The sequence below is a fragment of the Erpetoichthys calabaricus genome, chromosome 7 (genome assembly GCF_900747795.2).
Source record: "Erpetoichthys calabaricus chromosome 7, fErpCal1.3, whole genome shotgun sequence".
Lineage (NCBI taxonomy): Eukaryota > Metazoa > Chordata > Cladistia > Polypteriformes > Polypteridae > Erpetoichthys > Erpetoichthys calabaricus.
In genome coordinates this window covers 106,207,589-106,218,057 of record NC_041400.2, presented here as the reverse complement: position 1 = coordinate 106,218,057, position 10,469 = coordinate 106,207,589, and positions in this window count along the sequence as shown.

Sequence of the window (10,469 nt, the reverse complement as noted above, 5' to 3'; positions counted from 1 at the left end):
GCTGCTTGGGAGTACACAGTATGTATTTGATTCAAAATAATGGTGTGATCTGTAGCGTCATCCATCAGCCGTATGTAGATAAGGGTTCTGGCTTTCTTTCTTTCAATTACATTATTCACAAAGAAAATGAAACAATTACAAATACTTAAAAGATATTAATGATCCTGCCTTATGCCCTTTGCTTACTATTAGAATGTTGTTGGTAATGCATGCAACAATACAATACGATAGATAATAATTCTTTGCATTTATATAGATGGTTAACTGCATACATCAGCCTGGTTGCTAAGAATCCTACATCAAACGGCATATAATAAATCGATATATATCTATATAAGTTGGTAGTTATGACCAGTTGGGCATATTTGGATTTAACATTTGCGACAGGCCATCCATTAACATGTATTTTGTAATACATGCAATAATAAAATGCATTGCACTTTTAGCTTAATTCAATACGTTGCTTAAGAATTTATTCGCACAATTCAAATTTGGGAAATCTAAAATGACAGCTGTCAGTCATGTAGAGATTTAAAGATACTTAAATTGTGTTGGACCACTTTTATTTTTATGACTTTTACAAACTAGGACTTGTGTCGAATTTTAAGAACAGGTATGTCTCAAGGAAGATTGAAAAGGTTGGCTATGTTCACCTTTAAAATGGAAATAGCACAAAATTTGTATTATGAGGATTTAATAGGAGAGTTTGCTGGATGAAAGGAAAAAAAAATATATATATATATACTGTATATATCATATATATATATATATACTGTATTTATATATACAGTAGAGTCTCTCTTATCTGACATAAACGGGCCGGCAGACCGTCGGATAAGCGAAAATGTTGGATTAATGGGAGGTGTTAAGAAAAAGCCTATTAAACGTCAAACTATGTTATAATTTTACACATTACGAACCTAATAATCATGTTTTACAACAAAACAACAGAAAAAATTAACTGAGAAAATGAACTTACAGTTACAGAATTGTCTGAGGTTAAATACAGTATGTACTGTACTTAAAAAGTTCAGTCCTGTGATGATTTAAAGAAATTTTTGATCGTTGTTTGCTTTCTTGACGAGTGCCGTTTCTTCGCTGTCGCCATCTTTGCAGCATCATTATGTCGATTCCTGTGGCTTCTTCTTGTTGTTCAGTGTATTTAATTGCAGTTTCTAGAGCCTTAACTCCATCACTCATACAGTCAACATCCATACAAGCGTATACTGTTTACTACAGCATTGTGACTGCGTGTGTGTGTGTGTTTGTGCTGTGACGTGTGAGTCCCCGTCTTGCACCCGAAAACACGAAGCTGAATCTCAGTACTTTAGCAACACAATCTTTATTCAGCTTGAAACAGCAACTCTGCAGTTATTTATTGTAGTGGGATCTGCCACTAACTATACAGAGACACAGCAGTCAGGCAGGGCCGTAATACTGTGCCCTGTGCATTTATAATGTTCCTTGTTCCTTGTATCACCCATCGACGGCAGGCGCTTATAGCATGTCCGCAATCTTTTCAGATTCACTTTTACGGCAAACTGCTACAGCTCTGGGAGACTGCGATTGCTTTGGGAAGCTTTTCCGCGTGTCGTCCCGTTGGGTGGAATCCCACAAGAGTTTAGAAACTCACTCACACCAGCCATGATTCTTTTCAAAAGTAAAGTGCAGGTTAATTTGTTTTATGTATTTTTACTTTATACTTTGTATTAATCATTTTTATATGAATAGTTTTGGGTTGTGGAACGAATCATCTGAGTTTCAATTATTTATTATGGGGAAATTCGCTTTGATATTCGTTCCAGAACAAATTATGTTCACAAACCGAGGTTCCACTGTAATTAGCTGCGGTAGAGTCGGGAGCAACAAAAAATAGACTACACTCACACTTGCAACTTGCAGTTCTTGTTGCTGATTGATGCATTTTTTTTTTTGCGGTGGGACGTCGGATAATACGGAATGTCGGATAAGCGAAGGTAGGATAAGTGAGACTCTACTGTATATATATATATATATATATACATTAGACCCCTGCGAAGTTGCAGTTCAGAGTTCGCGGCCTCAGTCATTCGCGGATTTTTCCTTAGAACCTATCTAATAATTGTTAGTGGAAATCGCAAATATCCTCCACAATTTTTGTGGCTTTTTTCGTGGCAATACTGTACTGTAGAGAGAACAGGAAGCAACTGTAGAGGAAAACGCAGCTTGGGATGGTGAAAGTAGCCAATAGAATTTGAAACTGCAACTCCCAGCAGTCCCTGCAGTGGCTCTGATTGGTCTTCTGCTGAGGGTGCTGGGGCTGTTGGGGTCAAAGGATGTCAGTGCGATTTTTAAAAAGGGGGCCGGTGACAAAAATCAAAAAAAAAGTTTTTGTAATTTGTGTTTCGAGTTCCTGTCTCTCTGCCTTCTGTTGGGATACCTGTACTTATTCGTTTTGTTCTGGATTGTTTCATGATTGGCGTCTGAATTTTCTGCCGTCTGCCTGTGTACATGAGGACTATAAGTGGATTCATGGCCATCCTGCAAAAAAGGAGCACTCCTAAACCCATCCACCCATCTTCACCATTTCAGGAACTAGCGGTAGGACTATATTTACATTCCAATTCAACGTGCAGATCTCTGGACTATCTATTTTCATCATTAAATTTCATCCGTTGCCGTTTTTCATGAACGTTTTTCATGATTTACTGTGTGTGTTTTCTTTGTGCTTTGTTGTATTTAATGTGTAATTGCTGTAAGGGGAACAGGGGTGGTATCGTTGTTTTCATTTGTTTTCATTACATTCTTTATTTGCTGTTTGATTACCGGTTTGCTTTGTTTTGTGAGTGCGTGTGGGTCGGGCCAAGGTTGGTTGTGTCCCTGGAATCTCCACCATAAAAATAAATCACCATCTTCTTGACGGTGTGAATCTTAGCGGCACCGGACCACTACAACGTTATTCATTTCTCCTTGCTGCTGATTTGACTGTGATGCATCTCCAGCTGAGTGTTCTTGTGTTTTCCGTTTTGTTCCTCTGAACCCTTAAACCGTCACAACTGGCTATAGTCGTTTCCCAGTGCCATTTGCGAGAATGCAGGAGCTGATCAGTCAGTGTCATATATTCGTTGAGCAGCCAGCTCATGACCACTGCCAGTCCCTTGTGAGCAGTGGAGCTGAACACACCCCTAGAAGCCATGGACACTCCTCAAAAAACCCCTCTTAAAAAATATATATACAGTTGTGGTACCCGGATGGGGGTGGTACCCAGCCGGGACGCCCTAAAAGACCGGAGGAGGGCTTGTGCCTCCTCCAGACCTCAAGGAGTAGACCACCCTGGGGGCCACGGGTACAGAGCTGGGAAGCTCGACCCTGTAGGAGCCCGTGGTAACCGCCAGGGCACCCCAATACCAGTAGGATCCTGGACCTTAGCACTTCCGCCAGACCCGGAAGTGCTGGGGGGGAAGAAAAGAGGGGACACCCGGAGTGCTTCCGGGGATACAGCCGGCACTTCCGCCACACTGGAGCGTGTCGGTGGGAGATTGCCAGGGACACACCTGGAGCACATCTGGGTGCTTATTTAAAGGGGCCGCCTCCCTTCAGAGGACAACTTGAGTCCGGTGGAAGAAGGACAAGGTCTCTGGAGGAGAGAAGGAGGCGGTCTTAAGACAGAGAGAGAGAAGGCATTGTGATTGGCCTGGACTGTGGGGTATTGGGGGCTTGTGAGTACTGATTTGTAAATATGGCCTCAATAAATGTGTGTGGGGTGATTACAACGTGTCTGCCTGTCTGTGTCATATTCCACACAGTATATACACACACACACACAAAGTATGTGTTTCGGTGTTTACATACAGTATATTTGTACAGATGTTGTGTTGGACAGCCTGGATATAAATATTGTGCATAGAGGTCACTGGATATAAAGAGTTACAGTGGGCGAATAACAAAGTACCAGCTAAATTTCCCTACGTTGGTATATGGAAACAAGGGTGTTTACCCCCTTATTCTAAAGAGCAAACCTAGGATATTTAAAAGTTCCCAGCTTTTCAACAGAATACCAGAAATTAAACATGCAATGCATTTAAAGGTGGGTAGAGCCCTAGTGAGCCTTGGGTTATGAGGGGTGTTAGGCCTGTGGCTTAAGCAGGTGCAGAGAAGTGTGACCAGAGGATACTTTCAATTATTTTCTTAGATATGTTTCAGCGAGGTAAATTTAATATCAAAACTGTTTCCATGCTCAAACATACTGCAGTTTATTCTCTCACTGGGTCCTGTTCGATTAGTGTTTGTTGTAGTCTTTTTTCCTTGATAATTTAGTTACTTGTGTTTGAAATCTGAATGTAATTAGTTTAGATTGTGCTGAGCTTAAAATTGAGGTGTGCAGGCTCTTTGTTTTTTAGGTCTTTCAATCCTGGCACCTTATAATAACTTGAGTAGGTAGGTTATAAAGGTTAAATCCTTGGTTATTCACCGTTTACTGGCTAATAAATAAACTTTAACTCTACTATGTTGCCAATTACTTGAAATGGCAATGTGCCTATCTGTGTTGTGTCTACAATAGTAAATGGCTGAGGAATCCAATTCCACAACCACAGACCTTGTGACTGTTGGTGCAGTAGGTTTTATTTGGGACTGCCTTCCAGATTGTCTTTCTGTCATTGCCCTTGGTCTGTCTCATTAGAGAAGCAATTATTCTCAAAGTGAAGTATCATTACAGTAAGACGACAGTGCATGCTATGACAGTTATATAAAAATAAAATTTAAGTTTAGTTTAAGTTTTTTTAAAAGTAAGTCATACAATTTTTGTTAATCCCCCTGTCACAGAGTTCACACTGAAGCAGTGACTATGCCTGGAAATGAATCCAGATCCTCTGAATGTTAAGGAAGCAGCAGCACTACTGTGTCACTCATGTTAAATTAGGCTCATAATCAAACTAATACAAAATCCTTAACTTCCACGGCCTTTAGTGGCTTTTGCAAAATATAAACATTTAAAAGAAACTCTGGCAGCTATGTTGATAGTTGTAACAGGTATTACTTGTTTTTAAACTTGCTTTGTCAAAACAGTAAAACAAAAAAAAATAATTTTGGTTTATTTACAGCATAGCATTGTTATTTTGGGCAGATGAACGTTATTGCCTGCTATGCTGTAAACTAACTTATGTAAAGACTAAACCATTCATTTTTATTATACCTAATGGTAATGGAAAAACAGAAAGTGTAAAACATTTTAAGGAATATATTAAAGACACAAACACTAAAGACTTAAGTCACAAAGTTAGAGAGCAAGGACTGTATAAAATTAAGCTATGCCCTTCTGAATTTAAAGTAGCTGTTAGTCCATTAGTGTGTATGAAGACTAAACTAAACTGAGTTTCTTGTTGAATTAGAGCTGTTAAGACAGCTAGAAGAACAAGAGCAGTGCTTATCTAGTCAGAGCTGATTAAAGAAGATGAAAGAGTCCAACAGTTTATTTCATCTTTTTTTTTGAAGCTGTGCTGACAACTGAAAGAGAGTGCTCATTTGTTCAGTTTGTGTCTTAGAAAGCTGCCTTTGGATTTTTCTATGAGTGAAGAAGGGCTGTCGTTAAAATATATTGGAATACATAAGTTTTTACTGCATAGACTAATTGCTATAATTTCTGTCAGTGCCGAACTGTGAAAGAGATTTTTTTTTGTCAATGATCTAAAGACAATTCTCTCTTATCTTATACATAAATAGTTCTGACACATGAATATGTGAAATTTGCAGTGCCTGTATGGGCACAGATACTTTTTTGTGTATGTCTGCTTCTTGACAGTTTTCTGTAAATCTATACATCTGTTCATTTTGTGAAACTGACGCATTGTGTATAGGATTCTAGGTACACGATAGAAATCAGCCCTGGATAGGTGAAGAGTCCATTTCTGGCTTTACTCAAAAACACAGGTTAGAGTCAATCCATCTAACATGCTAATTTTTGGTACACTAGGTACTAGGAGAAATATATTTAGCACCTGTAATCTGTCTTTCGGAGGCAATTGCAAATCCTGAATTGGATTTCAGTCTGCCACTGAGCGCAAGTAAACTAATTTAAGCTGATGTCAGAAATCAGCATCAGAGAATACCTCTGAGTGGAGAGAACCAAGGGGAAGCTTTCATAACTGTTGGTAACCTTTTTCAACAGTGATTTTTTAAAATTTATAATAGGCTTGTGAAAGCTCATCACCAAAGTCTATTTCATATGAATGGTCATAACACTTAACTGGAAAAAGGAATGTTCTTTCAGCATTGTGGATAACAATAAGGTGTAAGTCATGTATTATGTCAAAGGCCTCCAACATACATTTTCTAAATCAGCTTAAACAGTTCAGGGTATGGGTGCTTGAGGATATTTCATGTTCATTAGGCACATCCATTGCAGGGTACAATCACTTACCCTGGTAAAATAGTTGTTGATAAGCCTTTGGTTTTTGAACACAACACTAGAGTTCTTAGAGTAAAATCCAAACATGAAGACAACATAGTAGTGAGTAAACCTATCATATGTCCCAATACATTGTGAGGCATCAGTATTAGCCACAATTCCATAATGCTACCCAAGATGCTTCATCTACTCTTCTGCCCACTTTTGTGCTGTGGGAGGCAAAAATGTTGTCTTTTTTAACAGCATATACAGACTCAAGTATTGAGCGCAGACATGAACATTAAAATATAGGACCATAGTGTATGTAGGGATATGAAAAAATATTGATTGTACTAATGTTGCACTGTACTTCAGAACAGGTAATAAACCTGAGGCCAAGCATGTTTGGTCCCAGTCAGTACTTAGATGAAAGACCAACCAGGAAAGCTTTGGTTGCTGGTAGAAGAGGTGTAAGTGAGTCAAGCAGAAGATGCTCACCCTATGGTCTGTGCGTCAATCTCAATGCTCCAGTGCAATGATGAGGACAGCGTGCTGCAAAAACAGGTACTGTCCTTCAGATGAGACATGAAAAACCATGGTCCTGACTCTCTGTGGTCATACAAGATACTTGGGCATCTTCTTAAAAAAGAATAGGATGTCCCCTGATGTCCTGTATAGACTGTCCATCATGGCTTCATCCATTCTGGTCCCCTGTCTCTAATTGGCTATATCTCTCACACCTTCGCCACCTAAAAGCTAATGTGTGGTCATTGTACAAGAATGGCTGCCATCATCCTCCATCCTCTATAACCATTTGGTGGTTATAGTAGGTGGAAAAATGCTATATAACAGTAATTATTATTAAATGCATTACATTACTTTAAACTATTTACTCTTTCTTTAACAATTATTGATAGCAGTAGGTAAACACTATGATCCCAATAAAAATAGCTTACCTATTGCAGTAGAAACCACATCTTTTTCTGACTAGCATAGGTGTCAACAATCTTTACTTCAGGTAGTTTTATACTCCGATTGTTCTTTTTGTCCAGCAGAGCAAGATCCAGGAACCTCTCCTGAGCCATTGCAGGTGTTGCCCAGTTTCTAATTTTCAGTTTCATTCTTTTCATAACTAAGAAACTTTCTTCTGACTTTCCAGAGAGTGCCAGCTATAGTAGCCAAAAACGTTTGGATGACTATGCTTGTGCTCTTCCACATGAAATTTATAAGGTTGATCACTCCCTTTCAGGACTCCTCTACCCCTCTGCATCATTGAAAATGTTCTCTCAGGCTCTTGAATACAGGGGTTGCATATGCCTTGGTTGCAACTGGGACCTGTAACCTCTTGCATGTTATGTGCAAAATTCAGATTATATTCTCAAAGGCAATTATTCAAGTATTAAAGTACAGAGCGGTTATGTGTCAATACAAACCTCTTGTCTCCACAGACCACTTGTGTCCCCCTTCTTGCATTTCTTTCAGACAATGGTTTATTGCAGCATACTGTGTATCTTTTTTGTCTACATTAGGATTCACTATGTTTCTGTATAAGTGTTTATTTAGCTCAGCAGGCTGAAGTGGCGGAATGGGGAGGGTAGGAGGGAGGAAGGGTAGGTCAATTATTGCTTCCAGTTTGTTCATTTTTATTAAATTGAGGAGGGGTATTGGTGGCTGGTAGTCGCTCCTATCAGTAAATTCATTGTTTTCATTTGCACTTGTTTCTACTGCTGGGGAAGTTTTTATGCGTTATGTCAGTTATTTTGTTTTGTTCTTTAATCAAATTGAGGAAAAGGTTTGTTTATGAGATTGGGGTGGGAGACTGGCTGTTTTGGAGAGGAAGCTGCAATGATGTTGCCAAGCCTTAGTTCATCTAACCAGGTACATTGCTTCTGCTATCTTACATTTATTGTCTCCATAACTTCTTTATCTCCTTAATGACTAATCTTATTCTTTCTTCTTAGAACATTTGGGTACTTTGTCTATCTGTCTACAGATTTGGTGTTCTTGTTTTTCTTTGACGTAAGAAGATAAATACCGCCCTCTTACTAGAATTTAACATTTTTATCTTAGGATGTGTTCATAGTTTGAAACAAGCAGTACTATGTGGATACATCATCCTCTGCAAGTATCGCTAAATGTAACATGATTATTTTAGTGTGGTGAAATTTGTAGAATAAAATAAAATATGGCTTGTTGCCTACGTACAGAGACTGGCAGGAAAAAAAAAGTGTTAGACTATGCATACGATTCCATTCCGGTATTTCCTGACTAGTCAAATTCTAAACTTAAAAATCTTTGATATAATTATAGGGGCTGATACAAATATTTCCATAAACCATGATTGGATAAGGCCCTTGCACCCATACACCATTGCATCTTTTTTTTTTTTTTATTTGATTTTAATTGTATTCTATGGCCTACAGCTAATAATGATTTTGAACTCCCAACCTGCCTCTGAGCTGCCTTTGTCACTAGAGACTGTGCATTCATATATAGTGTTTTGCTTTTCCTGACTTTTCTTGACAAGGAGCAGCTGTGATTGTTTTACAACTAATTCCTAAACCAAAAATGCAAGTGGGCTTTTTCAAATAGCACAATTTGGCTGTATGCTTCACTTTTCAAATTTAAGATACTTTTTTGTCACAGTAGCAATAAAAATGTCTCTCAAATTCAGTAAATAAATGAATATGTAATGCTTTGTCATATATGATTTAGTCTATAAATTTCACTCAGTCTTTGATTTTGTCCATAAATGCAGCTGCTACAAGCACAGAATCCAATATCAATTTCATTGTGACACAGCCTCAAATTCTGTCACTCTGTTTATTGGCACTTCAAGCAGGCAGACGCAAGCTGGCAGCTGTTTACATTATCTGCCACTTTTGTCATTGGAAAATAGACACTGATTCCTTGTTCATTATGTATTCTGCCACAAAATGCTATCAGACTAACTAATACTTTGAACTCAAGAGTTGATTCACACAGTGATTTCTGCAGCTTTACAAGATATTCAGTCGAGAAAGAAAAGGCTGTGAGTAATAGTGTATGATAGCATTTTCTCACAGATTACATTCTTCAAAAGTAAACTGCAAAGCATTTAGAAATTTAAAGCATTGAAGTTGAATGAAAACATGAATGAATATCTGCTTCACATTCTTTGTCCTTGTAATAAATGGAAAGTAAGAGGAAATCTAATTTTTCATGTAAAATCTTTCATGTGTCTAAAAATGCTGCAGTATGGTGCCATAATCAGTTGTTTAGTATGTTCAGGCTGATAATAAGAAGAAAATTTCTTAATATTTTTGGTAATTATTATGAAAAACAGTCTATCGATCACTTTCAGATAACATTACAGAAAAATACATGTGGACAGATTACTGTACATTGCATCTTTTAAATTTTGCAATGTATGTATAATTGTAATGCACAATGAACTTTATAGTCTATTATACTGTATACTCTAAATCAGTGAGAAACAAATTTCACATCTGGCAGACCCCTGTGGCTGAAGGTTTTCATCCCAACCAGTTTCTTAATTAAAATGACCTCACTATTTAATTAAATGGACTTTTATTTTACCCTCTCTCACATTCAGAAAAATGCAGTAGTATAAGATATAGACTTATACAAAATTGAAAATGTTTGCATGTTTACTATAGCACTTAAATCTCTTTTGTCATTTCCCTATTGATTCACTTTTTCTGCTCCCTTAATTGTGTCCTAATAAAGGCAATTAACAATAAGGAGGACAGACAGAGGCAGATTAAGGTGGTCATGGGCCCCTAGGCTACTCTTTGTGTGGGCCCCCTGTTGCAGAGGATATAGACAGCCCCACTTATAATGTTTACCAGAAAAAAAAATGATCTAATGCCACGTGTAATAGCTTGCTGGAAATATTACATAGCCAAAATGCACCCACTCGGGGTGGACTAGCATAAACAAACATCTGCAGAAATACCTTGACAGCCTTTACTATAAATAGCAACTCCACAGATAAAAGGCATTAACAGTGGATCTGCAAGTTAATAACCTCTTTTAGCTTTCTAAATTAACAGGTGCAATAACAGCAGTAGTATACAGGCCACACTATATTACTGAGGAAATA